A 23,659-nucleotide genomic window follows, 5' to 3' on the forward strand; every position below is an offset into this window, starting at 1 on the left:
CCTATAGTCCCAGCTACTCGGGAGGCTGAGGCAGGAGAATCGCTTGAACTCGGGAGGCAGAGATTACAGTGAGCCGAGATCGCGCCACTGCACTCCAGCCTGGGTGACAGAGCGAGACTCCATCTCAAAAAAGAAAACAGAAAACAGCGAATGGAGCGTTCTGTTGGAGAAGAGGGGCCAAGCTGCACGGGGCTCATCTGACTCTGACATGAAGTCAGGGACTAGTTCAGTTCCACCGACACCTTCGCTGCCCACGGTGGCCCAGCTGTTGTGCCAAATGCTGGAGACGCGCAGATCATTAGGACCCGCTCTCTGCCCTTGAGGAGTTAAAAGTCCAATGGTGGAGACAGACTTGTGAACAAATTACTTTAGTCCAGTATGGATGTAAATGCTGTGGTGGAGGATATAGGAGGAGCAGAGTCAGGGGTGCGTGGGGCCACCCGGGGTAGGTTTCAGAAGGCTACCTTGAAGAGGCTTGGAAGAAGAGGGTGGTGGTGATTCTGGGCATTTCTAGAGTGCTTGTTAACACCCTTTCACGCCTCTTGTCCATCCTCCCCGCAGCCTGCAAGGTAGGAGGGAAGTCTTAGGCATCGTCTCCATCTGGCTGGTGAGGGGACGGAACCTAGGGAGATGAGCAGGCTTGTCTAAGGGCCCGTGGAGGTTTCGGGGACAGAACTGGGACTCGGACCCACGTCTCCTGGTTCTCAGCCCGTTGTGATTTCTGTAAGCACGCTCACTCAGCTTCTCACTTCTTCACCACGGAGCCGCTGGTCACAGAGACCCGGCCTCTGCGCTCTGCACTTTCTGACCGGGATCCATGGCCCCCGGGGCCTGGGCTGTGGGAAAGCCTCAGTTTATGGAAGGCCCCGCGGCCTGTGCCCTGGTTTGGTAAGTGGGTCAGGCCACTTGGTTGGGGACAATCCTGGAGCAAGGCCACGCCCTGGCAGGCTTGGAGGATGGCAGGAATGGGGAAGACCGTGGGGGAAAAGGAGGAGGAGGCCTGGCCACACCCTTTATTCAGTTGTTCTTGCTGCCAAAGCTGAAAAGCATCCTCTGCCCTGGGCAGGCCCCACTTTCCGCTGGAAGAAGCCCAACGAGGGTCCCACCAGGGCCTGGAACCCCCTTTCCTTCCGTAGCTGGAATCTCCTGTGAGCCAAGGACATGAAACATCGAGAGTGTTCACCGTTGGCCTGTGGTCAGCCCCTGGTCTTGCCAGCGCCTTGCCTGGAGTTGGGGAGGTAGATGTGTTTCCCTTGACCTTTTTTCTGGGGAATGTACATGTCCGTTTTACAAAGCTGGAAGAGGGGCGTGTCAGCCTCCTGTGTAAGATGCTGGCTTTTAGGTGGGGTCGTTCTAATGGGATATTGGAGTGGAGACCCCCAGCAGATGGAGGTTCTTGGAGTAGGAGTGTAGGTGGTCCAAGGCATGCCTTCTTCTAGCCCAGGGGAGTTTTGTGGGTGGACGGGCTGCCCAGGGCTTTGGGGGATTCTGGACTAACAGGCAGGGGAGTTTCAGAGCCCAGAGGAGTGAGTCTCCCAGTGGCCCTGAAGTTTCCATTAAAGTGTTTTTTCCTCTTTTTTAAAGAAAAAAATATTCCCAAACTGGAAAACAAAGGAAATCCACTTCCCCCAAATCACACGAAACTCACATTAGGGGCCTGGCAGGAATCCATGGAAACCAGGAAACCCGCTGTTAACCCTGTGTGGCGCCGAGGGGTGGGAAGGGAGCTGGGCTGATCCAAGCCTTGGACAGTGGATGCTGTCCACCCCTGATGGCCTCCCCCAGGGAGCTGGTCTCGGTGGCATTGCCCCAGCCGAGGTAGGGCAGAGCTGATGCTGAAGCTCTCACCTTCGAAGAGCCAACTCCCCCTCGCACTCAGGTCCAACCTTGGGAGGCAGGAGGGGAGGGGTTCGTGCACTCCTGCAAGGCCTCCGGGGACTCCGAGGGCCGGGCCAAGTTGGAGAACCTGCAGGGCAGCTGCCCACACCATGCCACACTAAGGAGGCAGGGCCCAGCCCGCTCACACGCTTCAGGAACGCAGAGCTGCTGTGGCTGCTGCAATCTTCCCGCAAAGGGGGAAGGAAAGGGCCGGGATTTCAGTGGCAATCTTCCTGATGCCAGCTCCGCAGGCAGGGTGGGCAGGAGAGCAGACCGAGCACCCCCTCTGGGTTCTCAGCACCCCATTCTCACATCCACGAGGCCGGGCTTCCAGGGCTGGGAGGTCGTACGCCGAGATCGGGTTGTGTGTTTGTGTTTGCACGCGCATGAGCTCCTTTTTTCTAAAAATGCTGAAAATATTTACAGGTTTGAAGTTGAAACGCAAACAGGAAAAGCCCTTTAAAAAGTGAGTGTAGTGGATATTCAAAACAGGAATCACCATGGAAACACCACAATATTTGTTTAAATTGACACAAAGGTTGCTGGTAGCAGGGCACCAACTTTCTTTGGCTAATTTTTTTTTGTCCCAACACCTATCGCAACTGAATCTCAGCAGCCCCCTTTCAGGGCAAGGGCCCACACCCTCTTTTCTTTTTATGAAATTGAGTCCCACAGTACCAGAATGGAAGTGGGGAAGGAAAGCCAGAAGAAATTAAATTCACTATCCTGGGTCGCTGCAGAGACACCTGTTGATTCCTTTTATAGAGGCTCCCAGAAGGCCACCCAGGGGTCAGGGGAGCAGCTGGGAGCTGGCGCAGGGAAAGTCTGGAGGGAGCAGGCGTTGGGGAGCCCAGGGTTGGTTTGGTTGCATGGGTTTGATCTGTTTCCAGTATTGGCTTGATCCATTTTCAGGCCTGACCTTTCACCCTGGGTGCCCAGCCTTGGGTGTGATCCTTCTGTGTTACCTGGGGAGGCACCTGATTGGCCTAGTATTGTTTCTACCTGTTTGCTTCTTTTATTAGGTACAACAACTGCGTAGCCATTGGCTAATAATTGTGCGAAGGGTGCGTTGGTTGCAGAGTCAGGCATGGTATGCGCCGTGGCAATGCCATCTGCTGATTGGCTGGCAGGAACGAGAATCTCTTACCTGGCTGGCTGGTTATCACACAAGGTGTGGGAACCTTACCCTCCCTTGTCCTCCAGTGTGGGGTGGGTTTGTGGGTGTCGGTTGTAGCCTCATCTTTTCTGTTTTCCTGTCTCATTTTGGCAGGCAAACAGACCTTGCTGACTGAAGGCAAAGACTCCTCCATCCCACCTGCCCTCTCAGCTGCCACGGCCATCGACCCCTCCTTTACAAGGGGCTCCTGCAACTCCCCAGCAGCACGTGTTGGAATGGACTTCGGACCCTGGCCTCTTGGGATGCAAAGGTAGATGCTTCCGGTTCCCAAGATGCCACTAGGAAGTGTGGGGTGGCCAGTTTGGGGGTTGCTCCTTAGGGTACGGACGATGTAGGGCCTAGACTCACCTTTCCCAGTGGGTTCTGATCCTGAGGGTGGTAGCTTAAGCACCATCAGTGAAAATGAAAAAAGTGTTGGATGGAGAAGAAAGCTCTGGCCTGGGAGCAGGGCACCTGCATTTGGGCCTTGGCCTTGTCACCGACTCACTACTTACTCTCTGGATCTCGGTTTCCCCACCCGTGAAATGAAGAGGTTAGCATAACTGGCCTTTTAAGGATCTTCCCAGTGTTTCTATGGTATGACATTGAACAATGCAGCCCAGGCTTTGTGGCCAAGGACCATTCTCCATCAGATGCCACTCCCAGATCTAAGCATTAGGTTGGAACTTCGTCTTAGAAGGGCTGGACAGTAGTTCCAGCCTTTCTCCATCTCCAGAGGCTGCTCTGCTATAAGCTCATATGTGGTAGGAGCTGGCCTGGGGATGATTTATCAAGCTCTCTTCAGTGGTCCTCCGGCCCAAATAGGACCCTTCATAGAGGAGAAGCTGTAGGTGCCTTTTGACCCAGGCTTGGAAATAGCCCTTTGCGTAAGGCAGGTCACTCATGCCAGGGAGGGGTAGTCTGTGGAGCTGGTACTGTCAGATATTTACCTGCAGGTATCAAACGTGGCAGTTCTTGGGGTGAGGGGTTGACACACATTGGGTGACTCATTGCATGCTGGTCATTATTCAGTACTTTCTTGAGATCCCAAGGAAACCAGTCCAGAGGGATTGGGTGTTTGCAAAGTTCACGGGCAAGGTCTAGGGGTGGAAGCAGAGGCTGAGGGCCTAGAGGATGTCTGGGGAGGGCAGGGCCGGGGGCTGCTCTTCCTATGTGTGCCAGCCTGGAGCCGGTGTCCCTGGCTCACCTGCCTGCGCTCTTCCTCCCCATGGTCACTCTGGGCAGGTGTGTCCTGCCCCTCCCTCTGGGGCTGGGCTCAGCAGCCCTGGACTTCGAACTTGCAGGGAGGAAGCGCTTGCAGAGACGGGAGCCTTGGTGCGCACTGGGGTTTGGTAGGTCCCCGAAGCTGCAGACCTGCCTGAATCCAGGCCATGCCTCCTCAGGGAACTAGCTCTGGATACAGCCCAGAGATTTGCAAATCAGATGCAAATGTGGCCTTTGGTCGCTGTGGTGGGGCAACTGTGTGGCTGCGACTCTTCTTCCTGGTGTGCAGAAGGTGATCATGCTCCTGAAGTTGGTCTGTCGTACTTAGGATGTGCTGCCGTTGTCCCCTGGATAGCACTGGGGCTGTTTAGACTGTCACCTGGAAAAGGCCGTGGGGGGAGTTTCGTGGCGCTGAAGTCTTCTGGGCTTGGCGTTAGCACCTGCACCTCTGCCACCTTCCCGGGCTATTCTTAACAGACTCTGCTTCCTCTGATGATCATGAATCCTGGGATGCAGGCTCAAATATATGCAAGCCTCAGGGTGGTCTTGCCCAGCCCTGCCCTGTGCCCTGCCCATGAAGAGGCTGTGAGTGCCTGCAGAGCCCCCTCCCCTCTGAGAGGGTAATGTTTGCCTGCTCTGTTCTCAGTGACGGGTTTTTTGTTTTCTTCTTTGCCTGGGCAAAACACGCCTATTCGTTTTTCCCTTTCTGAAGTTTCCATTCGCTGTTGACTCCCAGGGGTCATGCAAGCGGGGATTTGTACCTGGTGTGGGGTATGGGATCCACAGGTCCGATGGGACACCTGCATCCTAGCATCGGCTGTCTTGGACTTGATAATGAAGCTTGGGAACTCCACGGGCTCCGAGTGAGAATATCATGGCCAAGTCCCTCCTCGCTTAGCCCTTTCCAGTGACCAGGCTGGACTGCAGGCGGGGGTCCTCTGTGGCAGGGGTGGCCCGTGGTCTCAGAGCTGTCCTGCCTCACCAATGTGGACCAGGGGGCAAGCCTGTGAGTAGGTCTGGTCTGCAGGCCTGACCCTGTCTGGCTCAGATTCCCCCCACCTCTGGCTCCTCTGCAGAAGAGCTGGTTGAATTTATCCAGCAGTACAGAGGGTCTGGGGCCAGGTGCGGTGGCTCAAGCCTGTAATCCCAGCACTTTGGGAGGCTGAGGCAGACAGATCACTTGAGGTCAGGAGTTTAAGACCAGCCTGGCCAACATGGCAAAACCCCATCTCTACTAAAAATACAAAAATTAGCCGTGTATAGTGGTGCATGCCTGTAATCCCAGCTACTTGGGAGGCTAAGGCAGGAGAATCACTTGAACCCGGGAGGCGGAGGTTGCAGTGAGCCAAGATCGCGCCACTGCACTCCAGTCTGGGCGACAGAGCAAGACTCTGTCTCAAAAAAAAAAAAAAAAAAAGAGAGAGAGAGAGAAGAGGGTCTGGCGTCTGTCAGTCACTCACCAGCAAACAGAGTGGACAAGACCGCCCCTGTTCTCATGGAGTCTGGTAGGCGAGGCAGCGTGAAACAAACCCACAAAAACAAAAAAGGAAGACGCCAGCAGAGAATGGAAGTAGGAGGTGGTGGTGGGAAGTGACTGCTTGGCACTCCTGGCAGGCTGCTCAGAGGAGGTTTCTCAAGGACGTGGTGACATTTAGCTGAGATTGAAGGACAGGAAGTGGACAGATCAGTGAAGAGCAGGCTGGAGAATATTCTAGAAAGAAAGAACAGCTAGCCTAATGGCCCTAAGGTAGGATGCCCTCAGTGCATCCAGTGACTGGAAAGAAAGGCAGAGTGGCCAGGACGTGGATGGGGACGTGGATGAGGTGGGTGTCAGGAGGTGCAGGGCTTTGTGTGCCTGGGGAGAAGTTGGGATTTTATGCTTAGGTGATAGGAAGCCGCTGGAGGGTTTTGAGCCAGAGGTAAAGTGATGTGATGGTTTTCTGTTTTTTGTTTTTTGTTTGAGATGGAGTCTCACTCTGTCACCCAGGCTGGAATGCAGCAGTGCAATCTTGGCTCACTGCAACCTCCACCTCCCGGGTTCAGGTGATTCTCCTGCCTCAGCCTCTCGAGTGGCTGGGATTATAGGCAAGCGCCACCATGCCTGGCTAATTTTTGTGTTTTTAGTAGAGACGGGGTTTCACCATGTTGGCCAGGCTGGTCTCAAACTCCTAACCTCAAGTGATCCACCCACCTCAGCCCCCCAAGGTGCTGGGATTACAGGCATGAGCCACTGTACCCAGCCAATGTTTGTTTTAAAAAGGTAGTTGGGGCTGCCAAGGGAAGAAATTGGGAGGCCAGAGGGGCAGCTGCTGCAGCTGATGGTGTGAGAGGATGGTGGCTGGGTGAGGAGGAGGTGGACAGGCGGGGAAGGGGTCAGAGCCTGTATGTGTATAGAGGAAGAGTTAGCAGGACTCAATGATGGATTCAACGGGGCAAGGAAAAGAGAGGGCCCCAGGATGACTCAAGCATTCTGTGCCCGCGGATTTGTGGCTCTGTGTCTTCTCCTCTCTCTCCTGCCCCCTGAAGAACACAGCAGTACCAAGAAAGACCCATGGCTTTGAGAGGGTTAACGTCTCATGCATTAGGGGAGAAGTGCCATCTTGGAACCATGCTGGGTGCTGAGAAAGGCTCGTTTGAATGGGTTGGGCTCCTTGTGGAGGGAACTGCTTCTCTCTGACACCGTTTTCAGGAGTGAGCCTGGGAGCAGGCCAGGACACACACTATCCTTTCAGCCCTGGCTCTGCACTGAAGCCAGCTTTGTGTGTTTGCTCCCTGGGTTCTGTGCTGGGTCTGAGATTGGGTCTAAAAGTTGGCTGAGTTTCTCTTACTGTGGCTTTGAATGTGATCTGTGCGCTCAAGGGCTGAGCTTCTGCACACCTTTTTCCACGTGCCGGGTCATATAGAGCGTCGTTGGTGAGCTGTGAGGGCTGGCAGATGGGTTTGTCTGAGGCCCCCATATTTCCATGGGGTCAGCTCAGCCTCCAGCCGCTGCTCATCTGCTCATCGGCAGGGATCCTAACAGTGTCGCCACACACAAAGGTGTGAATTGCCCCAGTACCCCGCTCGCCTGAAGGCCAGTCTCCCTTTTCCCAGTGCCTCTGACATGAGGCTCCACTCTCCTGGGTCCTGACACCATCTGTGAGGGCCAGGTTGGGGCAGGCAGTCCCAGCATCGATGCTGTGATAGCAGTGATCCCCAGCGCCCCTGGACAGGCCCCATGCCGCCCTGGGCACTGCCCTGTAGCCCTGGAGCAAGCCAGAGGCCTGGTTGGCGAGCGTGAAGCTGTCACAGCCGGCTGCCGGGCTCGCGTGAGCACTTGCCCTTGCTGGCAACGTATTCCCAGCCATATGGGCCAGCCCAGCCTTCCAGGAACACTCTGGAGACCTGACCTCCATGGAGGTGACAGGAAGGGAGGGCCGGTGATGTCTTGCGGGGGCGAGGGTGGGGGGTGCATCGGGGATGTCCCAAGTGGGAAGCAATGTGTGGCACAGCAGCCTGGCCCTGTAAGGAGGCTCTGGAGGCCTGACCTCCAGAGGCAGCAACGGGAGAGAGCAGAAGTGCAGGCTGGCAGCGGCTTGCGGGAGTGGTGGGGCTCTCCCAGGCCTACAGCTGGTGCCTCTGCCTGGCTCCGAGGGGCGTGTCAGCCAGTCTTCCTGGGCGTGTCTGTCAGGCCTCAGAACACTGGGCCGGCCCTGGGGGAGGGTGTGTCTGGGTGGGAGGCGTGTGCATCTGTGCACGCGTGGGAGGTTTTTCTGCTTTCTGCCTCTATGGTCTGCACTAGATCCGTGACCTTCACTCCTAACTGGACTGGACAGTTCTCATGCCATCCTCCAGGGCTTTGATCTGATGTGAGGCTGGCAGCTCCACGGCCTGCAGCTGGGGTGGGGGGTGCAGAGGGGTGGGAGCAGGAGGGTTCCCCACCTCCCACCGTGATGTGGTGCTCCAGAGGATGGGTAGACCCCAAGGTTGCCTTGGGCTGGGCAGAGATGTGGCTGGGAGTTGGTCTGGGAAGAGTTATTGATCTTCCTGATTTCTCATCTGGGCAAGTGTTCCACCTGGTGGTGCCGAACCCCAGCCTGGGCCTCCTTCCTCCGTTCTCCCCACACCCCCTGCCTTCGGAGCAGATGCAGGAAACCCCCGCATCTCGCCATGCAGGGGCCCCAGGGAAGAGGGATTGGGAAGGGCTGGGGGCACCTGCCCTGTCTGGAGCTACTCGGGGGACTTCTCGGCGGGTGACGCAGTTGCTCCAAAGGATGGGACAACCCGTGGATTTGGGAGGGTTGACGCGGTGTGGTGGACGAAGAGAGAAGCGCCTCTGCCCTGCCTCTGTCCCTGAGTGCCCACAGTGAGAGAGGCTGGCATTGGAGAGGCGACGTCAGGTCTCACACATGGAGGAGTCCCGGAGTCCTGACTGCATCATCTCCTTGTGTAGACCTTCAAGCTCCTCCTCTCCGGTCTCCTGCCAGGTTCCCCCATGTGCTTTTGTTCTGGAATCTACCCAGGGATAAGCCTGGTCCAGGTGAAGGCCCTTAGGCCCAGAGCCACCACCCTGAGGCATGAGGCGGCCAGTGATCCCTTTGCTGCCCACCTTCCGCGGGACCTCTGGATGCTGCCACGTTCCCACCCACACCACTGCCGCTTGCTCTCTGCCCTTCAGGCCTGGGGGTCGCTCCCCTTCCACTCACCACCTGAGTTTTCTCTCTGGTCTGGCTCCTTGGCTTTCCTCCGAAGCAGGGGCTTTTCTGAGCCTGGGCCTTGCTATGGTAGCTGGGTTGGGACCCCCATGGCCAACGGGGTAAGAGGAGGAAAGGTGTAATTAAACACTAGTTTCTTCTCCAGAAATGCTAATCGGGAAAAGCAATTAAAAGCAACTTTTTTTTTCCCTTAGTAATCTGTGTTAAGAGCTGGTAATGAAGTTTAGGGCCGTTGTGACTCAATATTTCAGCTTCACCGACTCAAGTCAAAACAATCCGAGCCCAGGAGTTTGCCAGCAGCTGAGCTGGGCCCGGGCAGCAGCTGTGAGTCCCACGCCGTGCTGCTCTCCAGGCAGAGAGAGGATCGGTCCCAGCTGCGGGGAGGGGGTCTGGTGACACAGAGATGGGTCCCCTCGGGCACCCCTCCAAAGACCCTGGAAATGCATCCTAGTGAAAATGCTTAGGACGAGGGTGTGAGGAGCACCTGGTTTAGGGGGTAGGACTGAGGAAGCATGGGGTCCAGTAGGGTCAGGGGAGAGGAACTGGATGCTTGAGGAGCCCACTGGGTTGGGCCAGGGCTCAGCCTCAGGGGTTCAGAGCCGGAAGAGGTGGTGGTCCAAGTCCTGACCTGTCACCTCTGGCTATTCATTTTCCATTTCCATTCAGCGACACTGCGGGTAGTCATTGTAGGTGCTCGAAATGAAGAAGAGGCCAACGTCCTGCCCTCATGAGGTTTACATTCGGATGGAGGGAGCCAAATGATACAGGAGAAAAAGGAATAAAAGATGTGCTGGATGGCGATGCGTGGGAAGGAGAGAACAAGAGCCTCTTTGCAGACTAGAATAGGGAGTGAGAGGCAGGTGGATGGATGGTTTGTCATTTTAGATGTGGCTCCCAGGGAAGGGGTCACTGCGATGGTGACATTTGGGTGAAGACAGAAAGGAAGTGAGGGAGTGAGCCAACCTAATCGATATCTGTAGGAAGAGCATTCATAGCAGGTGTGAGATCCCAGAGGCGTGTTGGAGAAGCAAGGAGACCAGTGTGGCTAGAGCAGAGTGAGGGGCAGATGCCATCTGAGGTCGAGGGGGTCAGGGTGGGGGGCCCTCAGATCCCGTAGGCCTTGCAGGCCATTGTGAGAACTCTGGCTTTTACCCAGAGTGAAATAAGAAGCTTTTTGAAGAGTTCTGAGTGCCATGATCTGATTAGGAACAAGCTCTTTATTAAAAAACAAGACCCACCTGTCACCGACTCCGCCTCTCACAGGTCGCATATGTGCCCGGATCGCCCTTCTTGAATGCACTCTCTCGATGTTTCAACTGGGAGCGGGCAGAGAGGGCTCAGAGGGGTCTGTCTGGAACTTGCCCTGCTCTAGCCTGGGCCTCCTTTCCCCGGTCCTTCTGGGGAGCCGCTCAGAAACAGGGTCTTGTCACTTTAAGCAGCCCCCACCCGCCTCCCTGGCCTGCTTTATCTGAAGTCCGAGCGCATGTTGTTCCAGGACCGATCCGCTTTAGCTCATTAATAATCTGACAGGAGCCACCCAGGGGATTAGCCGTTGAGCTGAGCCTCACCAAGCCCCAGCAAATGAGCCCTGTGCTCCTTGGGGACATGGAGGTGACTTTGCGGGGTGCAGTGAGAGGGGACCCCCGCAGGTGAGCTGTGGTATTGGACAGTGCAGCAGTGACGGGTGAGGGAGGAGGCTGGGCAGGGCAGAAAGTGATGAGAAGAGCCTCTTGAAAAGAATCTGCTGTCCTGAGACGGACGGGGACCTCCACTCCCCCTCACTGCCTCTTCTGTCCTGCTCACCCCCTAGGAACTGTACCCCCCTGCCGGGGGCTACCTGCTGAGTCATCAGGACGGGGCTGCCAGAGTTAGCAAATAAAAATACAGGATACCTAGTACATTTAAATTTCACACAAATAGCACGGACTTTTTAGTATAAGTATATTCCATGCAATGTTTGGGACATACTTATATGAAAATAGTATTCATTGTTTTTTGTTTTGTTTTGTTTTGTTTTGTTTTTTGAGATGGAGTTTTGGTCTTGCTGCCCAGGCTGGAGTGCAATGGCACAATCTCGGCTCGCTGCAACCTCCGCCTCTCGGGTTCAAGTGAGTCTCTTGCCTCAGCCTCCCCAGTAGCTGGGATTACGGGTACCCGCCACCACACCCAGCTAATTTTTTGTATTTTTGGTAGAGTCGGGGTTTCACCATGTTGGCCAGGCTGGTCTCGAACTCCTGACCTCAGGTGATCCACCCACCTCGGCCTCCCAAAGTGCTGGAATTACAGGCATGAGCCACGGCACCTGGCCATATTCATTGTTTATTAGAAATTCACATTTCACTGGGCATCCTGTATTTTCTCTGGCAGCCCTAAGCAGGGAGGGCTGGCAGCTAGGGGGGCTCCCTCTCCAGGGCAGCTGGGACCTCCTTCTGGAAGAGCCAGCACTCCCTGGGCTGCCTGGGGACTTTGCAAGCAAGGCAGGGCTGGGGTCACGATGACCTCCACTCCCACAGTACAGGGAGAGGAGGATGGAGGCAAACGTCAGCCACTTGCTGGAGTCTCCCAACCTGTATTTGGGCCCAGGTGGCCCTTGGGTGAATCGAGTCTAAGTCCCCACAGGGACATCTGTGGCCACCAGGCTGGGGAGCAATTCCCCAGGACCGCCTTCCCTGGTGAGGCTGCTATCTAGGAATAGTCTGGGGGCCTCTCCAGAGGAGGCCACCTGAAGTTTCTGGGGTGATTTGGAAGGATGGCCATCCACTAAGGGCATCTGTTCTGAGCCCAGGGAGAGGTGGGCAGGGATGGCCCACTGTGTAGGAGGGGCTGGACCAGGCCAGGCACAAGGTCAGGGATGACAGCCCGCTATGCAGGGCCACCTCTGTGTTCCAGGACCTTTGGGCACTGAGCAAGAATCCCCATCTGCTGCCCTCTCCATGCCAACCCCAAGTGGGCAGCCCGTGCTAGCTCCTTGGGGAGGGTGTGCCCTGCAGGGTGCTGGCCTGCCTGGGCTGTCACTGCGGGGCAGGGAGGGGAGGGCCAGTCTGGAGTGGAAAGCTTGATGGGGTCCTTACTGCTCCCTCTGGTGACCCCTCACATCCTAGATCCGTTCCTGTGGACAGAGAGCTTAGGGCTGCCAGCTGGTGGAGGTCCAGCCTCCTGCAGCCAAGGGGCTTGATGCCAGGCGGGCAGTGCCCCAAGGTGGGAGCTCTTTGCTCTGGCTCTGTTCTCTAGGAGTTAACAGCATCCTGTGCCCTGGGAGGCCTCCTCTGCCCTGGCCCCCTGGGCTGCCCTCCTCCCAGCCTTTCCCGGCACAGCCAGCCAGGGCATCTTGTGGTGTGAGCAGAAGGGGGCCAGGGGTGCCGCACGAGTGGGAACCTCTTCCGCTTCCCGAGCTCTCAGCCTCTTCCCCAGCCTGCCCGGTGGTTTGGCCCCGTTTCTCGAGCCGGCTGCTGCCCGTGTTGCCTCTGACCAACATCATTAGCGTGGGTATTTATATTTCATTAACAACATTAAGCCCAAATGGCATTAAAAGCAAAGCTGGTGATAAATAGCTTATTAATAAACAGGGAGTGCTCCGTGCTGCCTGGCCTCTCCCAGCCCTGGTGTTAACCCTTGCTGCCCTAAATAAATATGCCTCACCCTAAAGATCATCCCCCTGAAGATGGGGCCAGAAGTCGGCTTCTGGCCCCTGTCGGCTTCTCTGCCCTCTGTCGGCTACTCTGAGGTCAGTGTGTCTTGGATTCTATGCCAGGCAGGTCTGGGTCACTTGAGCTCACAAAACCTGGCCAGACCCCCTCAGGGCCTCTAATCAGATCCTTGTCACCCTGTCCTCACTGGTTTTGATTCTGGGGATTAATAATTTAGGAAATGTGGCTTTTCTAGGTTGTAAGCTCAGATCTTTCCTATTCCCTTTTAGCCGCATCTGAAACAAGGTTTACAGACTCAAAGAGTCACAATAATAATAATAATAATTAATAATAATAATAGCAATGACAGTTACAATCGCAGCCAGCATGCACAGGGTGCTCACCATGTGCTCACTGGTGTCTTGGCGATCACTCCACACGCAGCAGCTCTCAAACCCTCCAGTGACGCCAGGAGCGTCCAGCTCAGCCTCCTTTTATTTTTTATTTTATATATATATATATATATATATATATATATATATATATATATATTTTGAGACAGAGTCTTGCTCTGTCACCCAGGCTGGAGTGCAGTGGCACCATCTTGGCTCACTGCAACCTCTGCCTTCCGGGTTCAAGCTATTCTCCTGCTTCAGCCTCCTGAGTAGCTGAGATTACAGGTCGCGCCACCATGCCTAGCTAATTTTTGTATTTTTAGTAGAGATGGGGTTTCACCATGTTGGCCAGGCTGGTCTCTAACTCCTGACCTCATGTGATCCGCCTGTGTCAGCCTCCCAAAGTGCTAGGATTACAGGTGTGAGCCACCTCGCCCGGCCTCAGCCTCCTTCTATAAGTGCGCAAACTGATGCCCAGAGAAGTGAAGCAGGGCTGGGCACGGTGGCTCACGCCTGTAATCCCAGCATTTTGGAAGGCTGAGGCGAGAATCGCTTGACGCCAGGGGTTCAAGACTCCCATCTCTTAAAAAAAAAATTAAAAAATAAAAATTAGCCAGGTGTGGTGGCGCACGCACCTGTAGTCCTACCTATTTGGGAGGGGAGGCTGAGGTGGGAGGATCACTGGAGCCCAGGAGGTTGAGGCTGTAGTGAGCTGTGATCGCACCACTGCACCCCAGCCTTGGCAGCAGAGCAAGACCCTGTCTCTTAAAAAGTAGAAGAAGAAAAGAAAAGAAAATCGAAGCAAAGCAGCGTCACTAGCCAGGCCTCATGTCACACAACCCCCGGGCTGCTGTCATTGTGCAGTCGGCCCTGAAACAGAACTCATTGCAGAAGAGCCCATCCCTGGCTCCTGGGCCACACGTGTGCCAGGGTTTCTCAGAGCCGTGGCTCTGGCCTGACTCTCCCTGCCCCCGGGCCCCCGCCAGTTCGTCATGCAATGCCCCTGTCTAGGCAAGCTGCCTGCACACAGGCCGGCTGTCCAGAGGGCACAGTTATATACCTTGCAAGCCACCACTCCACCTAGGACCCAGAGGTGCCAACAGAGAGCCAGCAGGGGTGTCTGTGATGCTCCGGAGACCCGTGTGAGCCTGTGCTTCCGATTGGAGCAACTTCTACTCGGTGCCCTTCTGGGGAGCAGGGAGCAGCCAGGCCTTGGTTGTTGGGGGTTATAAGTCAGTATTAATATTTGTTAGATGTAGGGTCATCTTTTAACACTTCTAAGAAATAGGGGCACGCTCAGCCCTGGGTCCTCTCGCAACCCCAGCTCCCCAGCCGAATTGGCTGAAAGTAAGAAGAGAAACTGGAACTTTGTCTAGATTAAGAGGCCCCGCTTAGAACCTCCTGCTACAAGAGTCTCCGTATTCGCCTGGTCCATTCGGGGCTGTCTGGGCCACGCCTGGCTGAAGGGGGAAATGGGGCTGTCTTGGAGTTTGCAGCATAAAAGGAAAGATAGGCCGGGCGTGGTGGCTCACACCTGTAATCCCAGCACTTTGGGAGGCCGAGGCGGGTGGATCACAAGATCAGGAGATCGAGACCATCCTGGCCAACATGGTGAAACCCCATCTCTACTAAAAACACAAAAAATTAGCTGTGCATGGTGGCACACGCCTGTAGTCCTAGCTACTCAGGAGGCTGAGGCAGGAGAATTGCTTGAACCAGGGAAGTGGAGGCTGCAGTGAGCTGAGGTTGCACCACTGCACTCCAGCCTGGGCGACAGAGTGAGACTGTGTCTCAAAAAAAAAAAAAAATAGGGGGGAAAGATGGAGGGAGGGTGGAATGTGAAGCCGCCATGTGGTTGCAAGGAGGGGACAGGGTGGAGGGCATGTCGTGGAGACCATCTGGCTGTGTCTATGAGCACTCAGGGAAGACGGAGAGCTCATTAATTAGCAGGGCTCCTGCTGTCTGTGCAGGGCCCCGGACTGCTTCTCCCAACCCATTCCCAAGCTGGGAAGGAAGCTGGGATGCAGCAGCCGCAGGGCTCCTCATCAAAGAGGAATCCCACGTCTCATCCTGATGCCTGCAACCTGACCCCCAAAGACAGAAGCGAGTTGGGGGACCTGGCAGGGAGGCCTCACCAGACTGACGTGGCGATGTTAGGGCTGCCTCAGGAGGTCTGATTCACATCTGCTGCTTCTGCCGAGAAGACCTCCATGCTTGCTCTGGCCACGTGGGCCTTGGCCATCATGGCAGGGCATGGTGGGTGGCTGGGAATTGGAGACACTGTGGAGTTTATGATTGTCACCTACATTACAGTTCAGGTGACTCTACAGGCATAAAACCAGTGGTCAGAGACCCCAGACCAGGAGCAAGCAGTGGTGAAGGGGCAACCAGGCCTGCCCCTGCCTGGAACTAGTGGTCAGGTCGGGGAGCTGACTGCGAGAAAGAGGTACCATGGAGAGATATGGGCTCTGGAACCAGGCTGACCCGAGTTGCAGTTCAGACCCACTGTTTTATAGACGTGGCCGTCACTCCGCAAGCTTAGCCTCATTGTACTCCTCTGTAAAATGGGCACAATAGCATCGTCTTTGCAGGGATGCGTTCTCTAAAATGCCTGTGACCGGACCTGGGACCTGGTAGGTACTGAGTGAGGGGTCACTGCTGCCTCTGTCACTGTTAGGCCCACTCCTAATTTGTCGTCGCTAACGTCTGTTTGAGAAACGGGAAAGGAAATGGGTGAAGAACACGGTATATACACAGGGCTCGGCCTGCCGCCCCTGCCCAGGATAGGTGAAGAACATGGTATACACACAGGGCTCGGCCTGCCACCCCTGCCCAGGAGTAGCTGCTGCAGCAGTAAGGACAGGCCGGGCCTGGCAATCACCTTCTCCTCTGCCAGGCTTAGAAGGGGAGTTGGATGCAGGGAGCCTTTGAAAGGTGAGCACGTGGCCGGGCGGGGTGGCTCACACCTGTAATCCCAGCACTTTGGGAGGCCGAGGCGGGCGGATCACGAGGTCAGGAGATCAAGACCATCCTGGCTAACACGGTGAAACCCCGTCTCCACTAAAAAATACAAAAAACTTAGCCGGGCATGGTGGCGGGCGCCTCTAGTCCCAGCTACTTAGGAGGCTGAGGCAGGAGAATGGCGTGAACCCAGGAGGCGGAGCTTGCAGTGAGCTGAGATCGCACCACTGCACTCCAGCCTGGGCGACAGAGCGAGACTCCATCTCAAAAAAAAAAAAAAAAAGTCAGGCAGGTGAGCACAGTGTACCGTGTACCCTCTCCCAGTGAGTGCTCATTCTGGAGGGGGAGCTAGGTGTGGTGAGACACCCCTAATTCCAGGCAGCTGCAGTGACCCACAAGAGAGCAGAGTGGGGGTCTTCAGTGTGGTTGACCCTGCAGCCTTTGATGTCAGCCTTTGGTGTCACAAGGCAGGTTTTCTCCCGTTTCTTGCACGTGGGCTGGGCTTTGATTAGGGACCCTGAGCCCACCTCACCTTCTCCCCACTCTGCAAAGCCCGGGACAGGGACTGCAGCTTCTGCTCACTCACTGGAGGTGTGCTGAGATGTGTTCTACTCCAGGGTTCTTCCCTGACATCTGGGTGGAACGCCTTTCATCTGCCGCTGGGACCTGGCCACTGTTAGACCCTCAATGGCAGCCATTGCTTCTGCCATAGTTTGGCAGGTGCTAGACTTAGCACTTGGTAAGAATCCCTGCCCACGGGATTTGGTTTGTCTGCTGGGTTGCATCTATGAAAGATGAGCGTATTCAGACCCCTGCCTCTCTCTGCAGACCCCACCTTCCCAAGGACGGCTTCCCCTTTGCTTCCCAGCCCCACCCTTAGTCTCAGGTGGCCTATGTCTCCAAGGGCCAGAGGCTCAGAGGGTATGGGGGTAGCTGGTGGAGTAGCTGGAGCCTCCTGGGGCAAAGGGTCTGTGTGTGCTTGCCTTGCTTTAGGGGAATGGCACTGCCAACTGGGTGGCCATCACATGCCATTTGTCACTCCATGGACTTCTGGGCGTCCACTCCTGGTTAGCGGGGGCTATGAGGGGAGAAGCCATGGGGTCATCCATCTTGCCCACATGATCTCAGAGCTACCCAACCCCACATGGGCCCTAGAGAAGGGGCAGGGAGTGGGAGCCTGGAAAACGGCTCCTGGGAGTGGGGAAGGTGACATGTGCATCCTTTGTTCCATGGCCCAGGAGCCAGGGCTTTTGGCTCGATGGGCAGACTTTCCAGTGGGTCAAAGGCCACTCCAGATCTGAGCTTTTTCTTTTCCCTGCTCTCTCACCTCCAGGGGTGGTAGAAAAAGCTCACCCTCCGCTCTGCCCCTCTGCCCTGTGGTGGCCCCAACATGAGGCCAGACATGGGCTGGGGTCTAGGACGGCTCTAGGAGAAGGTCCCGGGTCCAGGCTGGCCCTTGGTTGGGGTGCAAGGTGCTGTCTTGGTTCTGCACCTGCCTCCAGCAGTAGGCATTGCCAGCCTTTTTAGCAGACAACCCTGATGCCAGACCCAGGCAAGGGGGCCCTCATCTGAAGCCATGGGGCTGGGAAGGCAGAAGGGATCCCGCGCTGACTCCTTCCTCTGGGAGCTTCTCCTACTTTCATTTTCTTTTTGCCACTATTTTTTCCTGGGGTCTAATTAAAGACTTGGAGCCGTTTACAGCCTGTGGTTGGCTTTTTATTTGGATCTTTGGCAATTACCTCCTGCCCTAAAATAAGTTTCGATGGAACAGGGGTAGGATTTTTCTTTTTGGCCGAGTTCTCAGCTTTAATTTTGCCGTGCATGCGTGTGAGTGCGCGCACATGTGAGTGATGGAGTGTAATGAGGCCCTTCCCTCCCCGCTCTTCCAAATCCTGCCTCCTTGTCACTCTCTTCATCTCAAGTGTCCTGTGGCCAAGGCAGAGGCCTGGACAGCGGGAACAGTATGTCCTCAGCTTCGCCCTGCCTCGAGGCCACTCTATGATGACGACAGGCAGGTCATCTGTTGACTCTGTCCCAGTTTCTTCACCTGTGAATGGGGCCAGTGGGCCGGGCACGCCAGAGGCTTCCCTCTGCACTGCTTAGTGGCAGACCTCTCGCCCAGCAGAGTAAGGCGATCCCCCAGGGCGGGAGGAAGCCAGCACCACGGCCACCAGGCCTCCTTTTCCCCTCTTGATCCACACCTTGTGTTTGAATAGGAGCTCATGATCATGTGCCCAAGGCTCTTCCCCGTTTTTGTCCCTCTCAATTCTCCCAGCTTCTGTGTGAGCAGGTGTGATCACTCCATCTTCTATACCCGTAGGGCCATAGGTGCCCTATGGCCAGAGATAATTAGTGGCTTTTCTGATATCTCTTGGCTTAGAGGGGACAGAGCATTGGGATTCAAACCCAGGTCGTCTGATCTTCCAAAATCCACACCCAGGACTGGCGACATCATTTGTGGGGCCCAGTGCACAATGAAAATGCAGGGCCTCTTGCTCTAAATTGATTCAGAATTTCACAACACTGACAGCAGGATGTTCAACCCAGCAGGTGCCCTTTGAGTATGAGACCCTGTGTGGCTGCATGGGTTGCACACCCAGGAAGCCGGCCCTGCCCACACCCCCTTGAGTCCCCTTTTTCTGTTTGCCTCTGTTTCAATCCACTTGGTGAAGGGCAAGGAAGGTCAAGAGGCCGTCTGTGTTCCGTGTCCCTGGTACTGTGGCTCACTCTCGCAGTTGGGGAACACACTGGATTCTCCCAATTCTTGGCCTGTCCCATCTGACCTCTGTCTTATAGGCATGAGGCAGGCTGCCTGGGGTTCCCTGAGTCTCTTAGGGGACTTCAGACCTAATTAAGGCCACCCGAGACTTCATGTGAGTCAGAGGTGAGGAAATCAAAAGGACAAAGAAAATTTGGTAAGAACTCTGTTTCCTTGGGGCAGAGGGTGAAGCTTTTGGGGATCGGTCCTCCCAGTCCCACTTAGGAGCCCTGTGGGATCTCTCTTTGTCAAGCAAAGCAAATGGTGACCTGCCAAAAATATCCAGGTCATACTGGGCTTTGATTGCTCTGCTGGGGCTAGAAGGTCAGGTGGCCTATTCCGTAGGCTCATCTGGAAACTTCCTCACCGGTTGTTGGGGACTTGGAGTGGCCGTGGAGTCTTAGGGGGTATTGGGTGGATTGACGGAGCACATGGCAGACATGCATCTGCGTGTACCGTGTACCGGGGTGCCTGTGCGCTCTGGTGAGGTCGCGGCTCTCCTGTGTGCCAGGCAGCTCTTTAAATAAGAGCTGTCAGGATGAATGGCTCTCGCTGGCTACCCAGACATACAGTCCTTGCCCGCCCATTTGGGACTGTGTTCCCCTGTCAGGACATGCCTGCTCGTGGTGCCGTGTCTCTCTTCTGCTAATGCCCCCCACCCCACCCCCAAGAAGTCTCGGTACCAAAGTTCCCGCCCCAGGACCCCACCCTTGGCTCTCTTTACCATGCCACCTGCTTCCTAGAAACTGAATTCTGGACTTTGGGCAAGTTTCAGGATTAAATGTGTCCTAAAAGCCACAGCAGCTGTTTTTATGGGTGGGGAGGGAGCAACTTTATCTAAAATCAGGGGGCAGGGTCGGGGTGGGAGTACCCTAGGCGTAAGGTCTGAAGCAGTTTGAGTCTAAGGGGGAGAGAGTACCCGAGTTTCCAAGGACTGATTAGGTGGTATGCCAAGTGTATTAAATTTTGCAGACATTTTAACAGCAATATGCTAGATAGTTGGGTGTCCCCTGAGGCGGCTGGATTTTTTATATCCTTCACAGAAGGTCAGAACCCTCTTCTGCCTGCCTCCCCCCGCCGCCCCATGCTCCCCGCTCCTCTCTCTCTCTCCCTCCCTCCCTCCCTTTCCTCAACAATTTCCCTTGCTTCTTGCTCTCTGCTCATCGGGTACCTAAAAGACATCTCCCATCCCGCCTGCCCTCCCGTCACGGGATCGGGGGTCTCCAAGGCTGGAGAGGGACACAAACAGGGCACTGGATTTCTATTTTTTCTCCCTTTCCCTCTTCTCCTCCCCCCGCACCCCCCCCCCATTTTGAAGACTGTCATAAGACCTACTCCCTCCCTCCTTATTTTTATAGAAAAAAAAAAAGGCAGGAAAAGAATCCATCTGGCATATGAATAATTGAAATGGCTCAACTCTGTTCCTGTTGCCGCTGTTTGTTCTCAGCTCCCCCGGCCCCCAGCCCATCCCCCTGAGTACAGGTCTCTACATGGAGGATGTGGGGGTACACTTAGAAGGTTCTCAATGGAGGCCCAGGGCTCTCCCAGGGCTCTCCTTCATTCTGAGCCCTTTCTCCCCATGAACCGATGGGTCTGAGTGGGGGCACTTGGAGATGTAGTCTCCTTCTCCGACCGTGGGGACAGCCAGCCTCAGGCTAGAGTCTCCCTAAATATCACTCACCCTTGAATGTCTCCCTTGGCCTCTTGGGCCTCAAGGGACAGCTAACTGGACCCTGATTTTGCCCAGAATCCCCTGGGATTCTCCGGTTTATGCCCCAGACTCCTCCTGTCCCCCAGCCTCTGCCCCTCTGTCCTGAGGGCTCTAGTGCCCTGCCTGAGCTTCAGGGACCATAGGGACTCCTATTTGGGGAAAACTGGCTTTGGGAATACTCCCCGAGCTCTCTTTCAGTACTGCTTTCGGGGGGCTGCTCCACCCCCAGGAACTGGCCAAGGCTTCTTGCTCAGAGGCTTTTTTTTCTTTTTCTTTTTTGTGAGATGGAGTCCTGCTCTGTCGCCCAGGCTGGAGTGCAGTGGCGTGATCTCGGCTCACTGCAACCTCTGCCTCCCGGGTTCAAGCAATTCTCCCATCTCAGCCTCCCGAGTAACTGGGATTACAGGCGTGTGCCACCATGCCTGGCTAATTTTTTGTATTTTTAGTAGAGACAGGGTTCCACCATGTTGCCCAGGCTGGTCTTGAACTCCTGACCTCAAGTGATCCGCCTGCCTCAGCCTTCCAAAGTGCTGGGATTACAGGCATGAGCCACCGCACCCGGCCAGAGGCTTCTAACTCCTCACCAACCCATTCCCCTTCCTCTCCTTCCTTTCAATGCGCTCAGATAAGGGCTTGACCCTGACTGGAGGATTTCAAGTTCTTCACTTCTAGATTCAGCCTTTTTATGGGGAGCCATGAAAGACAGGGATCTTAAACTTTGTTTTCTGCGACAAGTTGAGAGAAAGCACATGGGCAGGAGGTGAGGCCAGGCCAGGGACTGGGGAGAGAATGGACTCAGGCCTGGCTGGAATCTCTGCCTGTTCACTTTACACAGCCTGGACCAGCTACACACCAAGCCCCGCGTCCGAGCCGAGAATTCACTGTCTCTTTAAAACCATTTAGAGGAAAAACAAAAGAACTTTAGTGCATTAATTCTAGATGAAGATGGGTCTCCAGATGACAGCCTGATCCACATTATTCCCTGCAAGACAACTTCCCCTCTCCTCCGCCCCCTCCCGCCTTCCTGCCCCTCTGCCCAGCTCTTTGTCCTCCTCCGTGGTTCTTGCTTTGTGAAAAGCGGACACCGGGGTGGCATGAAGCCTAATCGTGTGCTTGATGTTTGAGAAGTCAGTGCTTCTGTCTGTTTGGGACATCACGTTCATGTCATGGGTGAGGTATTGACTTGCAGCCGTGGACCCTGTGGTTGCAAAGTGCTGGGAGCCAGTGTGTCTCGGAACCACCGAGCAGCTGTGGTGGGGTTGCGGCTGGGGGCACGGGAGAAGCGGTGAGGGGTCGGTGTCTCGGCGCTTGCTGGGTTGGGCACATTAGGTCTTAGAATAGCACCAAAATGTTCTAGATCTCTCCTGGCTTTGGGGGAAAAAAACACACAGATACGCACAAACTGCCCAGTAAGCAAAAAATAATTCAGATGAGATTCAAATCAGGTTTGTTAATATATAACTATATATATATATATATAAATATAAATATGTATAAAAGTCGTTTGTAAAGACTCCTACACATGTTATAAAAGCTGCAAAATGTCTGGCATTCCAGGGCCTAGTAGGAATAATTAGATATTTATATCCAATAAAACTGGTTTGATGGGGAAATCGTTTCCCTCCTTGTGGATTCTCAGTTGAGGGCGAGTTTCGGTGGTTGGGTTTGTTTTTCTCCCCGATAATAAAACCAGGGGTTTGGCACCAACAAATGTATTTCCCGTAAATATCTAAATCTCTTTTTTCCACCGTGAGCTCTGCTAGACCAGCCTCATCACGCCAGCCCTGCCCATGCTCATCTTTACTGGAGAGCTGTGTGCACAGAGCACCCTCAGCCTGGGCCAGTGCTGGAGCTTGTGTGCACCTGTGTCTGCTCCCTGTGCCCTGCCGCCCCCACCCCCAGGACAACTGCTGGTGGCTCTTTTCCAGGCTTTGCTTTGCTGTTTTCCTCTTTGAACAAGTCCCTGCCCTCATGTTGTTTAAAGCCCAATCTAGAGCCAGGCGCAGTGGCTCATGCCTGTAATCCCAGCACTTTGGGAAGCTGAGGTGGGTGGATCGCCTGAGGTCAGGAGTTGGAGACCAGCCTGACCAACATGGTGAAACCCCGTCTCTACTAAAAATACAAAAATTAGTGGAGGTACATGCCTCTAATCCCAGCTTGGGAGGCTGAGGCAGGAGAATCACTTGAACCCAGGAAACGGAGGTTGCAATGAGCTGAGATTGTGCCATTGCTCTCCAGCCTAGGCAACAGAGTAAGACTGTCAAAAAAAAAAAAAACTAAGTGTTTTTTAGGCTTTTTTTTCTTTTTCTTTTTTTGTCCAGACAGGGTCTCACCCTGTCGCCCAGGCTGGAGTGCAGTGAAGCGATCATAGCTCACTGAAGCCTCCACCTCCTGGGCTCAAGGATTCCTCCCACTTTAGCCTCCCAAGGAGCCGGAACTACAGGTATGCGCCACCCCAACCAGCTAATTAAAAAAAAATTTTTTTTGTGGAGACACAGGGTCTCACTGTATTGCCCAGGCTGGTCTTGAACTCCTGGCATCAAGCAATCCACCCGCCTTGGCATCCCAAAGTGCTGGGATTACAGGCATGAGTGATTGTGCCCTGAAATTTTTCTGATTTTACTAAGCACTTCCTACCCGCAATTTGCAGTTTCTCTTCCTCCACCTCCTGCTTCTAGACCCTTCTCTCCCACCTCTTCTGAGCTCTGCTTGGCCTCCCAGCCCGTTGCCTTCAGGGCCTCCACCATGGTGTGGCTGCCCTGGGGAGACACTGCCTCAAAGCCCTGGCTTGGGGGGACCCTCAGCCCCATCTTCATTTCTCTCCCATCTGTTACACAGGCATAAGCCAGAAGGAGCCATAGATCCCCAGGACCTCACTCTCCCATTATACAGATGTGGAGCTGAAGCCCGGGCTGGGGCGCATGGGTTAGTGGGAGGGGCTGTGCTGGCTTCAGGTTCCTCACTGGAACGGGGCAGAGCTGGGGCCTGAAGTGCTGCCCTTGACTTCCAGCAGGTTCTGGGAATGGGGAAGATACACAGGCCTTGCCTCGACACTGAGCCACTGTGAGACATTGGGCAAGCGGCCTTGCCTCTCTGAGCCTCGCTCTTCCAATTTGTGACATAGAATCGGTAACTCGTATCCTATGGGGTTGCAGAGAGGAGTGAGTGAACTAAAACCTAACAGGCGCCCGGGCTGGTGCTGGCCAGGGGGGCAGCTTCCCTATGGGGCGGTGGTAATTGGCATTCACCCTAGCTG

The 23,659-nt window shown here is 55.0% G+C and overlaps 1 protein-coding gene across 1 annotated transcript in view; it reads left to right on the plus strand.

Moving 5' to 3' along the window:
• The first annotated feature begins 3,157 nt into the window (after positions 1-3,157).
• CASZ1 (castor zinc finger 1) overlaps positions 3,158-23,659 on the plus strand; it is a 122,001-nt gene continuing 101,499 nt past the window's right edge. The window contains exon 1 of the mRNA XM_034955196.3: positions 3,158-3,305. The gene's annotated coding sequence lies outside the window, so the exon portion shown is untranslated. The remainder of the gene's footprint in view (positions 3,306-23,659) is intronic.

The sequence above is a fragment of the Pan paniscus genome, chromosome 1 (genome assembly GCF_029289425.2).
Source record: "Pan paniscus chromosome 1, NHGRI_mPanPan1-v2.0_pri, whole genome shotgun sequence".
NCBI lineage: Eukaryota > Metazoa > Chordata > Mammalia > Primates > Hominidae > Pan > Pan paniscus.